General features: G+C 40.8%; 1 protein-coding gene across 1 annotated transcript in view; it reads right to left on the reverse strand.

Annotated features, from left to right (window-relative positions):
- LOC27206210 (frizzled-2) overlaps positions 1 to 17,694 on the reverse strand; it is an 89,812-nt gene that overhangs the window by 51,931 nt on the left and 20,187 nt on the right. Inside the window, exons 3-4 of the mRNA XM_039294217.2 lie at positions 13,927 to 13,971; positions 3,179 to 3,204 (exon numbers count right to left, since the gene is read on the reverse strand). The gene's annotated coding sequence lies outside the window, so the exon portion shown is untranslated. The remainder of the gene's footprint in view (positions 1 to 3,178; positions 3,205 to 13,926; positions 13,972 to 17,694) is intronic.

Below are 17,694 nucleotides of genomic sequence, written 5' to 3' on the forward strand. Positions count from 1 at the left end.
GAAAATTGCTTGAAAAACATTTTTGTGTGTGACATTGAGAAGGTGCTGGGCGAGCGGGGTTGTAGGGAGGCGGGGGGCAAATCTCCGGGGCTCCTCCACACATTCCCATAAATCACAAAAAAGTATTTTCCATTTTCCTATCCTATATATATATATATTTCTTTTTTTTGCCGGCACATTAATGCGCCTACACACATCTGTGCCTGTTGGGTCAAAGGGGGAGGTGCTTTTGGGGGGAATTTTCGGTATGTGGCTGTCGTCCTATTTGCGCCTCGTCGCCAGCGGGAAAATCCGGCAGCAGAAGCCAAAGGAAAAGCCGGAGCTAAAGCGACTCGACTCTTTGCATGGCTCCTGCCAGTCGGTAACTTCGTTTACCAGCTATTTATGATTTGCTCGCGACAATTTTTTCGCTTAGCTAAATACCCTGTGAGGACTATTGTGTTTATTGGACTGACACAAATCGAAGATAATATAAAATTGTGGTATTGCATATACCATAAATATGGTGTACTTTTATAAGATATCTTAGATAAGAATATGAAGGAATTAAGCGTACCTATTATAAAGCTGATAAAACCCTTTTGGAGTAATAATTTTGTACTATGAATTTTTCATTAATTTTATAAACATGTCTTTTTAGTTAGCAAACTGTATTTTTGAAATAAAACACAATATTTGTGGACTATATAACCACAGGGTAACTATAACTTCTGTTATTGAAAGTTTTGCCACATTTATTTGATTGTTTTTCTTAGTCGCTTATTTTATTTTATTTGCATGCTGATTTTCCCGTCCGCAGTTTGGCAGTGCAATGTTGTTTGCTTAGCTGATGCCGATTCGCAGACCAAGAGGATTTTTCCATTTGGGTGAAAGGAAGTGGGGCAGGGTGGCGGAGTCAACCCGTTGCAGACTCACGAATGCTGTACAAATGTGTGACATTTTTGTGCGGTGGCATGGAAGCGATTGGGGGGATTTTTGGGGGACATGTTGCGGGGGTTTGGGGGCAGATGCCATGTGTGCGTATCCCCCGTTGCCAGCGACTCAGGACTGTCTGTTTGCTCTCTGCACACGCGTTTGGAATTGATTTTTATGCTGTGATTATATTTTCAAAAAGGTTGACGATGAGCCTGGTGGTATGCTATCCTATATAGGGGGCATAGATGTGGGGCGGGCTGCACAGCCTCCACGGCCACTCCCCCCGTCTGTTTGCGCGGCAACAATGAAGTGTCGCCCCGAGTCGGGAACACGCTTGAAAAAATATAAATTAAATTATGCGTTCATGTTGTTTTAATGGGCCTCCCCATAAAGTCGGAGGTTCTGGGGCTTTTTTTTCAAGGGGTCTGGCGGGGGTGGACAGATGCTGATAGGCAGTTGGTCGCTGCCCCGACGCTTTTTTATGAGTCTTGTTTAACGATCGGAAGTTATATTCATAAAAATATGTCAATGAATTGTGAATTATTTATGGTAGATAGTCCAGGAAAAAATGTCATCCAGATAAATAAATTAAAAGGATGAAAAAGGGGTACTTTTAAAACAAACAGGGGATTCACTCTTTTCCTCAAAAGTTACTGGTCTCTGTAGGTTAAACTGTAATTCGTCAAAAATAAAAAAGATAAATAATAGAGAGCTTTTTATTTGAAGATACTAACAAATAAAATCCTTACTGATAAGTTATCAAGTTAATTAATGATTTTATACACATAACTAATACTGCTATTAGTACAATAAAAATCGTTCAAAAGATACACTATCATCGGCAGTGATTATAAATATCATATATATGCAAGCCAGTTACAGGGTATCCATAATTAGATATCGAAAATTGCGATACCAATTTCCACATACGTGGCTTAAAACCTGAAAGTCCGTTAAGAGAGCAACACGAGAGTGTAGAGGCTACATGCATAAATTGGATTTTCTTGCACGGCCCAAGGCCTTGTGCTCAATTTAGTTGGCAAACTGGGCACAGAAATAGTTATAAAATTGAAACTGAAACTTAATTGCAATTAAAGCTGAGTGCCAAAGGAAAGGCGCAAAGCGAGCGAACGCAATGCGAGCGAAATGAACACCTTCAATTTAATTGAGTTCTGCGTTGGCCACCGACCTACTTTTCAGCACACAAAACACACCTAGTCTCGGAACCGGAGGCCCGGACACCTGGAAACCCGTACACCTGGACAGCCGAACTCCCTGACACCCGGATAGACGTAGAGCCGGTTCCGGGCCGGACGTCACTCTGCACTCGGCCAACAAAGTGTTGGCCAAAGGCTTGAGTTTCAAACGACAATTAGAAAATTTGCAAATTACATGGACATAGATAAGCTCGGGGAAAAATAGAAAGAAAAACAAAGGTGAGTGGCGGGAAATGTAATGAAAGGAAAAGGCGAAAAGCGAGAGGAGGGGCCCACCAACCAACTGAACATCTGAGCATCTGAAAGTGGCCCAGTCAGGTGGGCTTTTGGCGCGGCAGATATTATGGACCCTCCTCCGGTTTCAGCGGGTGTTAAGTTGGTAATTTTATGCCCGAGTTAACTTTTAATTTGTGTAAATGATTTTGTGGATTTTATGCGCATCATTAAAATGAGTAGAAAATGCAGCCAACTGCCAAGACGGCGCTGAATGGGATTTGCCTCGGACACCTCCAGATATACAGATACACATATACCTTTGATGTAAATGTGCCGCATTGCGATGCGATAAATGCCCAAGATAGTTGAATGCTTTTCGGGGATTGACAGATAGACAGCTTAATGCCTCTTGATTTGTGGGTCACTTCGGCCAGGGAATCACAGGGACCAAGAGAAAGAGCGATGGTCTTAGTCAAATTAGGCAAATATCTCAATAAAGATCCACAAATGCTTTGCGCTTTGTGGGGAAAAATATTTGATTGGATGGGAATTCCAAAGTATGGTTACGACCAGATTGATGCGTTTGTAAGAGCAACAGCAAAGCTAATATGTATCTATCGAATTGATTCAACTAATATCGATAAATTCACAAGCAACTGATGTATACCAATGAAGAACACTTAACATTTTGGCATATATTTTCCGATTGCTGGTTAAATATGTTATAAAGTGGCAATAAAAAGAGAGATGATTCACCGAGAGACTAGAAATCAATATGCCCTATGAAAGGGTATACAATGAACTTCAAGGGCAATTCAGAGATTACTTACCAGATGTAAAATCGATGAAGAAGTACCTGTAACGATAAAACAACAGAAGGCTCATTAGCAAAGCAAACAATATCTCTATGATTATAATTATGCTAACACATATACAGAGTATTATGCTGCAAGTTATTTCCCAGCATCTCCAGAAACGAAATATTATTATATAATCAAACCCAAATGCTTTATTGATGGCCTGACAAGTCTCGCATACGGATACGCATACGCCCTGTTGTCGCAGCTGGAAAAGCCATTTGGCCCGCCCCTTCGGATTTTGGCCCATTCTGAACTCATTTGAATTTAACACTTTTATATGAAACTCCCAAACGTCGCCGGCTCATAAAAAAAACAGCAACCAACGAAAAAAAACTTTTTTGGCGCCGCACATTATTAAAATTTCTTTATGACAAGCGAGTCGGGCCAAAAGCAAAAGCAAGTTTGGCTGGCTGGCTGGTTGGCTGGAGTGGTGTGGCATGGAGTGGGCCAAAGTGGAGGAGCTCCTCCAAAGAGCCGGTCCAAAGAGTCATCAACAGCCACAGCAAACGACGACAAAAGGCATAAAAACTGGTAACAAAATATTTGTATTATACGCGTGTGTATAAGTTTGTGTGTGGTAACAACAGAAATTTGTTTTGGTCTTTAGTTTTAGCATAAATTAACATAAGATTTATGGCCGCTCCACTTGAAAATGAGACGAAACTAGAGAGGCCATAAAGTTGCTCTGCGCTTAACAAGTGAATGAAAAAGTTTCCGGTTTTTTTTTTAGGATACTTCTGGAGGAGAGAAAAGCCCTGCTTTTCCGCTTTGCTTTGGAATTTAATGCGGACTTTTTTTTGCCCACACAGCACGTGTTTTTGGCAACGGCAACACTAAGCAGACGGAAATAGTGAAAAGGAAAACTTCCAGTCAGTCTGCTCTTATTTAACTTGACAACTTTGCAGCCGTCTGGCCACCTTCTTCTTATTTTTTTTCCCCTACCCCGGCCAACCGAAAATGGTACTTTTTCTTTCTTGACCATACACAAAACAAGCGCCAATCAAGGAGACATCAAAACCGTAACGAAAAACTCGTTTTTAATTAAAGGCATCTTTAAATCGCTCGTTTTTGAATTCGTTCCGATTTCTTATGGATGCTTCACTTGCCAGTAAGGAAAAAACAATTCGATTTGAATGCTTAAAATCCCATAAATAATTGACAGATAAATGCTCTGATCATCGTGCCGAAGATTATCACAAATGATTTGTGTCCCAATTAATTGACGATGGGGGCGAGATGGGAAATTATGAAATGCAATTAACTCATGTCCGATGTCTGAATTTGATATATGAAATTTATGACCTCTACTCGGGGTTGGGCATACAGTATATAAGTTCATAAAGAAGATAGTTGCGATACACAGGAAGAATAGCCTTGGTAGTTTGATAACAATGAAAATGCTATGAAATTTGCGGCATCAGTTTTAGGTTCTTAACAAGTTTTTCTCGCTGTGCACTAACTGACTTTGGAACTCTAAAAATGTACAGAGTCTGTCAACCGTTTTCCTTATTAGTGGTAATGCGCGGTGCCCACACTCCATTTCCAATGCACTCCTAGATTCATCAAAGGGTTCCACGCACACACTCCGGATTATTTCTCGCGGAAGTCACGTAGTCGCCGAACAATTTGAAAATGAGTTTTGTCGGTTTTACACTCACATACTATAGTTCGACATTTCTTGTTCTGCACTTCGGTTGCGGTCAATGAAAAGCCGCCGCGCAAGATTTTCAAGCGTGGCAAGAATTGAGCTGCCAGGAATTGAGGAATTGAGCAATTCGCACGTTTGCCTCACTGGAAACAAAGTAAAACAAGGCGATTGAAGAGCCCGGAATACGGAATACAGAAATAATTCGAGTAGCGTTTCATATTGATGGCGGGGGCCCAGACTTCTGGCTCGTTTCGTTTCCAAGAAATGCCATAAATTCATCAATTATGACGGCTGGCTATGTGGACAACATCGCACATGGCCAGTAGTTGAGCTTTTCGGTCAGAGGAATGACATCCCGAAGGGCGGAGGAGTCATGGGCTGGGCCTCCTGTTCCGATTGACATCTGTCAAGTCCAGAAACTTGACTTGACGCAGCCAGAAATGCACGAACAGCGCTTAAATTAAAAGGGGTGTACTTTTTTAATTAGGAAATTCCGAATCTTAAGCAGCGAAGGGATTCACAATAAATCACACTGAAAAGATGCCGACGGAGGGATACCAAAAGATTTTGAACAGCCAATAGCCATTTGTGACAATTTATTGCTTTAAAATTATATTCATATATTTACAAAATTAACACATATATTAAAAAGGGTTTATATCCTTTAAAATTATGTAGTTTTAATTATAAATATTTAAATGGATTTACAAAGCCTACAAAAAGCCGATAAATTAATAATTATGCGATATTCGCACCTACAATTTTGACTAAGTTGTATTAGTACTATAAAATTAAGCTAAAATCTAACTACAAAAGAAAACTATCCAATTTGAATCAAGAATGCTATCACATAAATTATTTGCTCTCGCTGCAAGCTTTGGACGACCATAAAAACCATCTCAAGTGTAGCCATCCAAATAAAGATGTTGTAAGATAGATTTTGCGTCATAAAACAGTTTTACTAATCCATTTACGAGACTTTTACTAATTCATTGCCTTGCAGCCATTACATGGCGATCAGCGGAGGCACGCAGGCGGGGAAAATTGGTGGGCAATCGAGGGGAAAATGCATTTTCCCGCACACCCACAATTGCCAACACGTGTGCGGCACGGAAACCAAACTGGCGTCATTTAATTAACCCGCCAGTGCAGCAGAGGGGTCCGCTTAACCCCTGCCGCACACGGCGACCACATGATGATTACGATGGCGACGGTATCGGGGTATCACTGTCTCGCTCCCTTCTCCCAATCTCAATTTCGGAGGGGATATGGGGATGGGATATGCCCAGACCTCGTAAAATCGGGAAGTTATTTTTATGCGCTTTTAATAGACTCGCGCTTAGAACATCACCCCTGCCTCACCCTCAACATCGTATTTCATGTTTATGAATGCATTTTTATTATGATTTCAGCTCTTTTTGTTGCCTTTCCCTAGCATTTGCTGTTGAGCCTGGTATAATTTTCATGGCTCTACTTTATGATCGTTAATTTTTACTGGGGAAAAGTTTACGACAATTACAGCCGAGTGTGGGTGGGAAAACTAAGCGAAGCGAAGGGATGGGAGTGGGGCAATTAAACTGGGGAAAGGCAAACAAATCTCGAACAAGTCGTTAATATTGATTCCACCCGGGGCAACAGCTCAATTCGAGGCCAAACTAGAATGTATATATCGTTAATACTATAGAGACATTCTGGTAACTAATATTTAATTTTCGGGGCAGTATGGGGTTAAGATGACTGGCACTCACACACCCAACCCAGAAAAGCAAACCGAGGACAAACTCATAAATCTTTGCAAGGGACTCCGACTCCCCTTTCTTGCGAAATCCAAGGAAACATGCCATAAAACACATGAAGAAGTGTGTAAATAACAGAAGGAGCCGCAGGATGAGTATGAAGCCCCAGGAGCATCGAGAGCACCGAAGGGGAAGTAGTAGAAATCTAGTGGGGGCAAAAACCGTTGGACACCTTTAAGAATCTGTTTTTGCCCCGCGTTTTTCCCCCGACCACAGGCAATCTCACAAAATTTATGTGCGAGCATTTTTTGTTCGGAATGAATCAAAAACAGACCTCCACTCTGGGGGTGGGTCATTAATTTATGTAAAGCACAAATTATGATTGGGTGGAGTGGGGGTTTGGGGTGTAGTATTTTGGTCGGTGGTCAGGATTGTGCAGGGAAAAAAAAAACATATTGATAAAAGCACTTATTCAGGTTAATTACCACATTAGAGAAACAATAAAATGAGGTATCTGTTAGTAAAGCTTTAATTTTAATACTTAACAAAGGCAATAATAGTATTTAAGTAAGTTCCTACTGAAAACTAAATTCCCAGGCTTTTTATGACTCAATTTTCTACTGTTTGTTATACTCGTTAGTGGAATATGAGGACATAATTTGTTATGATTGATAACATCGAAATATTTGTAATTAGTTGCGTGACTATGATCATTTGTTATGATAGATAACATCGAAATATTTGCAATTGCTGTAGGGATTTGATTTTCTCCCTGTGTAGCGATTCCACCCGATGGCATCCTACCATTCAAACTAGGCCTAAGCCAAGTGGAGCAGCAGCTGTAACACGTTGATTATGCAAGCTTCATGATGAAATCCCGGGAATGTGGACGATGATGATGATAATGGTCTTGGGGTCTCTGCGGTTTCTTTGGGGGTTCCTCGCTCTGGTTAAGGGTAAGTGAAAAGTACCGCAGCACGAGGAAGCCGTTGCTGCTTAATGGCGCAAAATGTTCGCAGTTGGTGAAGAAGACCGAGAGGCGAAATGATTTATGACACAAGGAACTTAATTTATTAATTTCACCCGAGCCTCGAAAGTGAATGGAGGCCCCACCGATGGGGACCAAAATGTTTACAAGCTTTCATTTTTCTGCTCTAGGGGTTCAGAACAAGGCAGCATGAAATTAGAAAGGACGAAAACCGCTGAACAAGGTCATACAGATTGAAAAATAAATGAGTAATGTGGAAAATGAAGGCGAAGCATTTTACATAATATCTACTCAAAAAATATGTATCATTCCTTGAGATAACTTAGCTGAAAAGCGGCCATTTTCCTGACCTCACTTATAAAATATGTTTTAATATCACTCCAGGATACCTTGACGTCATTTAACCAACACACCAAACCACCAACATCACTCCACCAATCGCACCATTTTAAACGAAAACTCAATAAAATCAATTTTAGCTCATTAGCAACGGAACGAAGGAATTGATGGCGATTCGTTTGCCTTCACTTTGATCTAAAGGCACTCAACGATTTCGACCATTTTCCATAAATTGATGCCCGCATATGTGAAGGGAAAATATTTTTTAGGCGCTGATGGAGAGAACATAGTTTCGAATATTTCGCTTTGAATTTTTCCACATTTTCAGCTCTTGATTAATTGCACAATCTGCGGAAAGAATTCATGAGATATGTAAAGCATTTCAATCGCCGAACGAATGCATAAATAAATCGCTTATTAAATCATTATAAAACTGGCCAGCGAAGAATTAATGCGTTGACAAACAATTTCATTGGCAGATTGCGAAAAATGTGTGTGTGGAAAATGCGTACAAAAAGATGATGAGGGCGACGCGTTGGCGGTCTGTAAATCAAATGATTACAAAGAGCACTTTCCTCCATATTCAAATGAAAAAGATACTTTCCCCGCCGCCACCACCCAGCCCGTCTTCATTTTTAAATTTTTGAGCAGGCGGCCATTAAGCTGTCAGCGGTTGTTCAGACGGAAATGAGCAAAAGGGAAGAAGATGGCCTAGGTCAGAAAGCAAAAAGAGGAAAACCGTGGCTGGAACAGAGACAGGAAGTCTGAAATGGCATGGAAAACATCTCAGCGAAGTGTGTATCACGGAAAATTCGCTGCCGAAGCGAGGTACTTTTGATGGATTTTCCATGCCAGCTTTAAAGGAAACCGGGGATGAATCATTGAAAGGCGTGAAACAGTTGTTGAATCATTTGCGTTGTGGCATTCACTTAGTATGCATTATTAAGCAATTTTCCTTTTTACCGGTTTTATTTTTGCAAGTAATTTAAGCTCAGGGTTGAATTTTTTGTGTGCGGGGATGGGATAGGTTGAAGCTCTGGCTTTTGGGTTGAATTAAACATTAAATATGGAGAGCATTTACTTGAATCAATTCTTGAAAAATATTGTAAATTTAAGCTTTTGTTTTAGTTTTAATGGAATGAAAAGAAAGTTAAGTTCTTATGAACATATTTCAACAGGGTAAATTGTTATAAGTAATGGTTACAATTTTTCAGTACATAAGTGTCCACAAAAACCGGGCCTATACCGCTTAAGTAAAACAAAAACCTTGGCCAACATCTGTTTTTTCCCTTTTACGATGGAGCAACTTCAGGAGCGCAACAAACTCGATCTAATAAATTTCTACGTAATAAAAATATATCATCAAATAGTGTTGCCTGACTGCCGTGCTCCATATAACTATTTGGCAAATAAAATAAATTGCCGAGAGCTTTTCCGCTCCTTCCCACTCACATCTCGCCCATTTTCCCGGCTTATCTCTGGCCACACCAGCAACGTGAAATGGGGAAAATGGCTGAAAGGTGGGCTCAGGGACCGAACAACCCTTAAATCACATTTTGCCTAATTTTTCGCTGTCAAAAAACCTTATTAATCTTTCCCAGCCTGGCAATGGCATGAAAATGGAGCAGGATAAAAAAACATACGAGGAAATTGCTTAATGGGGGGACTCCCCCGAAAAACACACCCATAGCTGCCATTCTCGTACACTTCTATTAAAATTCGGAACCAAATTTAAAAATAATATTCATATTAACAAATAAATGTAGAAATAGAAATTCGTGAGCAAGGTGATAGTATTTGATGTCCTCTAAAGAAAGATTTTTCAAACAAATTTATAGAGTTAGATTTTAGTAAGTATTCCTGATTTCTTATAGTGCTCATGGCTATTGTTTTACCTTATGGAGTTCGTAAAGTTGCCCTTGAAAAATTGCTGGCTCGTATGTCAACCCCCAAAAAGGTGGGGTGGTAAGACGAGATTGGGCCAGGAGCAGAATGTTAGTCGAACTGAAAAAGTCGAACGTGTGTAATTTATTTAAATTTAAGGACCCTGCTCAGGAGTCAAGACTTTTGGAGTGCGTAACACTCGGTTTTTCTTCCAGCTGCCCCTTGGTACTTCAACCCCTTTATTTTCGGCCCACTTGAATATTGATTTCTTGCGTAATCTTTGCGGCACGCCCACACCTTTCCTGCTGCCGGCGATAGTGTCGTTCGCCCCCATTGACGTTTCATATTTATTAATGAGGCGCATTTGTGTTCGGAATTTATAATTGGGGGTGGAGCTGCCTGCCTCTCGCACTTCTGTGGGGCTCAAATGTAATTGAGTAATTAACATAAATTATAATACATAATTTGCGCTCGCCTTTTTCCGTAATTGTTGTTAGGTAAATTGGATTACAGGCCAGCTAGCCAAAAGTTTCGCCCCCGCCTCCTGCTTCAGCATAAATGAAAATTATTGTTTAGACCCTATCGCGAAGCTGTATATATGTATGCGCTCTGAGCAGAATTGAGAATGCGATAAGCAATTTATGCTCAAAGTTTTACCCGCTGAAAAGTTTGGCAAGCATTTTGTTTGTGCGTCGCCCGTAGCTAAATCAAACTAAATCGGCATCAGCAGGGATTCTCAGAATGATGGTCGCAATAAAATGTGAGTGGCGACAAGAAGGGGATTCATCTTCAAGACCAGATTGCCTCCAATTCTGCTTGATAGGGTAATACTTAGAAGGGCGCTACCAACTCAAGCCTAAAACACATGAACTCTTTGATATTACATTTTATAAACAAATTTATGTTTTTAACCTTGCTTTAATGACTATGTGCAATATTGCAGGTTTTGAAACGTTTTATTTTAATTCTATAGAAAAACGATTTTTCTGATTGATTCGTTATTTCCTCCAGAACAGTAAAATTGACCAGGTAACTCGAGGAAAAGGTATTACCGCGTCCTGAATCCCGACAGACATTTATCAAATAAGCCAAGCACATGACACCGCAAACCAGCTTCCACTTGATTGCTGCTTTTCCGGATGCTGCTGGTTTTTCTTGCTTTTCCCTGCGACAGAGTCGCCGGGGCAGTCATCCGTCAGGAGTTGGCAAATGGAAGCTGGAGCGGCACCCCGTCGCCATATTGAATTTTCCTATATGACACCCACCCGTGCGGAGGTCCTTGGTTGTGCGTTTGTGGCTGCTCTTGGCTGTTCTTGGTTACATCCCACCTTGTTGCTGCCTGTCGCACACACATCAGCAGCAGCAGCAACATTCACAGCAGCATCATCTGCTGGAGCAACGGCAACATCATCGCTGACATCACTAACGCTTCTGGGAGTTTTGGCCCACAAGCAAAAGGGTTGGGGGGTGTATATGCCACATGGCAACTCTGTGCATAATTTTGCGCCTTGTTGTCATGTTTCAGGACTCCTCTGCAGGATCCTTGTGCTCATTTGTGTGTGTGTTCTACGTCGAGCCTTGTAAAATGTAAATAAATACGCAGGGACACGACCGAAGGGGAAATCACTTTTGTTTGGTTAGTGAGACTTTTTAAAAGGGCTGAGTAAAAAGTATTAATTATTAAACATATGAGGAAGACCATCTAAATGCGAATTGAATACTTAATTATTTTCTATAAAATGTGTATTTAAGAAAAGAACGCTTCAGAAGTGTATTAAATTACAAATAATAAATCAAAACGGGATCTTCCCTGAATATCAGAACATTTGCACCGCATAAACGATTTTAAAGTGCGTGCGCTATGAGAAGAAGTTTATGCTGGTGTACATACATCCAGGTCTGGTTTCAACGCCTTGTTTTTAAACCTTAGCTGAGGGGAAGCCAACCCCAAAGGGGTTTTCCAGCCCCAGACCCGCCCCCTAAACATTTACCTATTCCAAAGCCCACTTTTCAGAGTATTGTGCGTTGCTTACGCAGCTATCATCAGGGCAGGAAAACAACAATGCCCCGCCTGAACTCGGATTCCTGGTGCTGCTACCAAGTTGAGCGTCAAAAGTTTTGATAGCCTGTGAGCTGCCTACTCAAGTGACTTGGCCCCTTTCCTTCGGCTTCAGCCATCCAGTTTTCCTTTAAGGAAAAGCTGAGGCCGGGAAGCCAGGCGGCATTTTTCATTTTTAGTTGGGCAAATTTTTAACACAAAACTTTTATGTAAAATGTCTTCCGAGATAAAAGTTTAAATTGTCAATTGAAAATGTTGTTTGGCAAAAGTTTTTTTGATTAATTTTCACAACGCTGCGTTGACAATGAAGCGATGGGCGGAAAAGCGAAGGGAGTAGAGGGAAATTCAGCGAATGCCGCACGAGGCAAACAAACAATTGAGCACATTAACGCTTAGAGATACAAAGAAAATAGGGAGGGAAAATGGAAATTCGAGGAAGGAAATGAAGAGACTACTGCTATTTGCATGTGAATGTGTTGAAATAGAATTTGATGACGAAAGCAGCAAACAAAAGTGAATAGCAAATAAATTAAAGGGAATAAAAGAGCCAGTTTCTAAATAAAAATAAATAAATTACAAAAATAAAATGCTCATTTATGACTCTCTAATGTAGTTACCTCATTTAAAAACGAGTAGGGAAGTTTTGATTTTCTGTTTTTTAATTTATTAAGTTAGTAAGAAACCTCTTGTTTCAATGTAACAATAAGTTCTTTTTCCAATTAAACTTACAAAACGATAAAATTTTTTTGTATTTTTTGTGCTAGCTACAGTATTTTCCAAAACTTTCCCCTGTTTGGTTTCCGAATTCCACACAATTCCATACTCACATATAATTTCTTCACACTTCCGTTTGGACTTTTTCCTGGCTCATCCTTTGTCAAGCTCATTGCCACTTGGATCGATCTCGCCTCCCTTTGATTTAGTGTTCGAAAAGCCATTTTGTACAATTTCCACACGATTGATTTCGCAAATTCTCGCCGCAACAGAGGCTGCAGGCAAAACAAGCCCTCGAACCACAAAAACGCCCCCAAAAAGCGGCGAGAATACAGGTTCTACACTTGTAATGCCTTTTGGCCTCTAGCCACAATTACCCAAAAAGCCGAACCAATTCCAATTTCAGTCCCCAAATTCCACAACCACCCCTTGCTCATACACTCACACACCCACATGCCACTTGGGGGGATGGGTGGTCGGATTCCTGGGTCTTATCGACTGGGAGATATCTCGGGTAATGCAATTAAATCGCTCCCCAACATTTTCGGTTCGTCCATTGCTTGGGCAATTCATAAATATTTTATTTGCCCATCGCACCCTTTGACCTGAGCCATAAGTCCTGAACAAAAAATGCTATAATACCTACAAAATACGACCAAAAACAAAGTCTTATAATATTTTTAAATGCAATAAATAGTATATAAATTGTTAAAACAAAACGTTAATCAAAAATACACTTTCTTAAAAAAACTCTACAATTTTAATTTCAACAAATTACATTTATACATTTTTTGCATATAAAAATAGTACAAATTCTTCCCTATATTTGTTACCGCAATTGTACAACGTTTCGTATTGGAAGGCATATATATTGCGTATACGCCATGGTGGCTATCTAATATGGCTTTCTCTACGCTCCGTTCTTCATTATTACTTATCGCTTGGGCAATGGCAGTCAAATTGCTTCTGGGCCAAGCACTCTCCGTTTGACCATCACATTAGAGCTGCATAAAGTTTCCGGTTCGATGTCGTTCTGCTTTTAGCCCCCAACCGCTGAGGTAAAGGGTTAAAAAGGTGCGGTTAGCAGGCGAGTCGCAGTTACTCGGGCTGGAAAACATTGGAGCACGCCATCGAAACCAACCCCCGAAAAATGGACACCAGCTGCATTTGGTTTGCTGTCTTCCTTGTTTGCTCTTCCTGCCAGTTAAGCTTCCTTCCGCCGCTTTGATGTGCCAGAAATTAATTGCCTACAATTAGGCGCTCTGGCAAATGTCACTCACTCACTCAAAAAAGGGGAGCATCGACCACCCAACTGTTTGCTAAGAAGCACTAACCATTTTTGACACTTACCGTTGTTCCTGTTTTTAGGTGGCTTAAAGGCTTTCCAGCAAATGTCTGAAAGCAGAGAAAAAAGGAAGCGGTTTGTTAGTCCAAAGTTTGAGATGAAGTGACTCCTGAAAGTCGACAAAACACATGCCATTACATGGTCATACTTGTGCAGACTTGTGGAATGTCTGCCCATGTCACATGCCTTCCGACCACTGACCAACCAGCCGAGGGCCAAGTCCAAGTCCAAAGACCTGGCCAGATCCCAAGAACCAGCCATAACAAGGGAAAAGTTCCACCAACTTTGCGTCGAGTGCCTTTTGCCTAATGAAAAGAGTCTGTCATTGACTAGAGGAAATGGAAAAGTTTTCCATAGACCAGTCCCGAAAGTGGTAAGAAGCAGCCAAAAGCCTTGTCCAGTTATGGCCTGTGACAGCCAGTTACTTTGGTCTCCGTTTTTATTGAAATAAATAAAAGTAGATGATCGGGAAAGGGAGGAAAGCGCCACATAAATGTCTACAAATCATTTTAAGTTGGCATTCTTGTTCCATCTAAGGCTTTTTTTTATCAACATAAAGAATGTCAACTTATTTGAAAATATTAAAAATATAATAATGATAAATCAATCAATATTATATTTAAGACCTCGCATGCCAATAAAATTGGTAAGTATTACTTAAACAATAAATCATTATTCGAATATTTATAGACTCGTACCTTTCTACTTTTTATTTGTGAATGTAACTAACTGTTTGCTCATCTTTTGGCAATCGTACTCTATCTGCAGATCTTTCCGCATGCCCCTCAAATTGAAATGACCAAAAGTTGTTCGTGCCAAACAGGAATAACATTTATTTGCTCCGACTTCGCTTTTGGTATCTTATTTGGCTATATTGTTGGCCGACTCCCTTGACATTTCTAATGGCGCATGGCGCACATACACCGACTGGCCAAGAGAGATTTATTATCGGCTGTCATTGTCGACGGCCAACACACACACCCACGGATATATGTATTTATATGTTTTTGGCCACCAGCAATCATCGCCCACCCTCCCAGGAGCCGCAAAACATTTGTTATAATCAAAAGTTCTGACTGCGCGATGGCTGGTGCTTTGATTTCTCTAGCCCCGGAAAATCACAACTTCCCAAAGATAGTTTTCCGATTTTCTCCCGAACTCGAGCGCAATTTGTTTGGCTTAAGGTTGACAGTTCAATAAGGCGGAATTCCTCTTTAATATCCATAAATAAGCCGCAGGCAAAAAAGAAACTTGCTACCTGGGGGCGCAGGGTCACTAATTACGCATACGCAACGCTGTCTTAGGGGTTGGAAAAGTTGTCGGAAAAGTTCCTTAACCCTGCGCGCCCTAATGCCATTTCCAATAACTTCTGCTGCAGTTCCCAGCGAGTGAAGGAAAAGTCGAAGAAGATGGCGGAGCGGAGACATTTGCCAAAAATCCTTGCCTCGCCATATATCGTTTTAACATAATTTCTGTGGTAAAATTAACTTTATGAACTGTTGAATGGAACCAGGACGAGACCTAGGAGCTGAGTTAGGAGGCGAACAACCCTCGGAGGCAGTCTGCAAGTAGCTAGCGTGCGTCTCACAACCTGCCACTTAAAACAAATAACAAAGTTTTGCTTAACTTTGCTCTAGCTCCTGGTGCTCGTCCTTTTCCTCCTGTTCCTGCTTCTTGCTCCCCATCATCCCATGTCCTTTTTCCCTCGTTTTATTCAGGCAGCTCTTGGGGGAAATTATGGCCAGACACAAAGCGAAAAGCGTCGTCAACGACGTCGAGCGGCTTTTGTCTTGGGCGGTACGGCATCCAGCAGGAAAATCATCCTCGACAAGGACTCCTCCTGCCCGTCTGACGAGGAAGCGGTATTGCAAAGCAGCAAAGCTTCTCCTGATGGCAAAATTACATATGAAAGTGGATTTCATTAAAAAGAAGTTGGCTGCAGTGAAATATGGCGAGTGAAAGACATTTATCCAGTAGGACTTGTCTGTGGCCCAGCAGTGCTGACGCGACTTAGCTAGATGACATTTGAATAAATGTGTTTGGAGATAGAAAACTAACTGAGCTGGCAAAATTTTCGTATATTTAGCAAAGAAAAATATAGTATTGTTAAAGAAATAAATAGTAATACAAGGCAAAAAAAGTTTACCACAAATTTAAACTAAAATACTAAACAGTTTCCAATCCAATATCCCTTCTTTAAATCCCCTGAATTGTATAATTTTTCTTAAGACCATATACAATACTTTTTTTCAACACTACAGTTGCCAGTTTTCCAACCAGCTGAAAAGGCATATTGCCATCCTTAACTTCGTGGACAGGTGATGATACCATGGCGACAGGCAATAAGGGAATGCAAAATAGTTCGACGTTCTCCAGTTCTCAGAGGCTCAAGCTCCTGGACAGGGAACAAAAGGGATTTCCATCGCAATAAGACGACTTGGAGACGCTCGCTAATTGGCTTTAATGGGACGGGGGAAAATAAATCCGGCAAAGACCATGAAATATCATCAGCCGTAAAGGTGTTGGAAAAATCGTAATGAGACGTTCGAGCCAAACACAATTGGCGGCATTTCAGTTTAGGCCAATTTCCACGGGCAATACAGCGTTATATGCGAATGGCTCTTAACCGCCGAGGAAAGCTCTTTGCGAAAGAGTGAGGGCGTGCATATAAAAACGGCGCCAACTTCATGAATTTTGAATGAAAGTTGGGGGCAGAAACTAATGCCGGAAAATGTGGGAGCCCACAACCTTCCCGCCAAAACCGACAAAAAAATAAAGAGCAAAACTAAGCACGGGGGCATTTTCCCGCTGACACAAGACATGGAGGAGCCATCGTTTCCAACTTCCGACGACTACTTAGAGACGCCTAAACAGCTTCATTACTTTTATGGGGCTGACGGCGCGCTTCGTTGGCTGCCATTGTCTGTTAGCCAGTTTGGTTGCTTGGCTGTTTGGCTGCCTGCCTCTTTGGCCGTTTGTCTGGCCAGGCGCAAATTTGTTTGTGTAAATTAAATGAAATGACTGTAAAAATGCCAAATAAGCTAATTTGCGGTTAGTTTTTTTTCTGCTTCCATACGACGGGGATGCAAAAGACAAGGAAATTTGGGTTCTCTCGAGTTTTGAGTTATGGGATCATTTGTTAGAGAACGCTTCATGGTTGTCACAAAAGCTCTCTACATTTTTAAGTGATTCATTTTGCTAATCTCTCAAGAATGTTTTCAGCATAAAAGCCTGACAATTAATTATATACTCTTCACAAAAATATATCACTTTAAATCAGCAAAATTAAGTAGAAATTGTAATTTTGAGGTGATGTTAACAAATATTTCAACTTGACCTTATAAAGTAAGTATTTTCCATTCAAATACTATACATTTTTAGTCCTAAATGTAATTTTACATATTTTGTTTCAGATTTAATATCAACTTTGGAATTGGTGTTAGTTTGATTTTATTTCTAGGGTACATCTTTTAAAGTGTAATGGCCTGACTACCACATATGTATGTACTTTGGTTTCCCATAAGCTTAGAATTATGACACCATTAGTTGGGAGACTGTTTTATGAGTTGCTCCTGCAGACGATCAATCAGGGGTCTCAAAATGACCAGCCATTGCTCACATTCTTCATACAACTTTTATAAGCCTCCAACGAAGTCACTCCAATTTGAGTTCAGTTCGTGCTGGGCTTTTTATGTCCCTCGATGGTTTTGGTTCAGTTCAGTTCAGTTGAGTCGTTGTTGTGGTCACCAGCAGTGTCTGGATGGTCATTTTCC

The sequence above is a fragment of the Drosophila simulans genome, chromosome 3L (genome assembly GCF_016746395.2).
Source record: "Drosophila simulans strain w501 chromosome 3L, Prin_Dsim_3.1, whole genome shotgun sequence".
Classification (NCBI taxonomy): Eukaryota; Metazoa; Arthropoda; class Insecta; order Diptera; family Drosophilidae; genus Drosophila; species Drosophila simulans.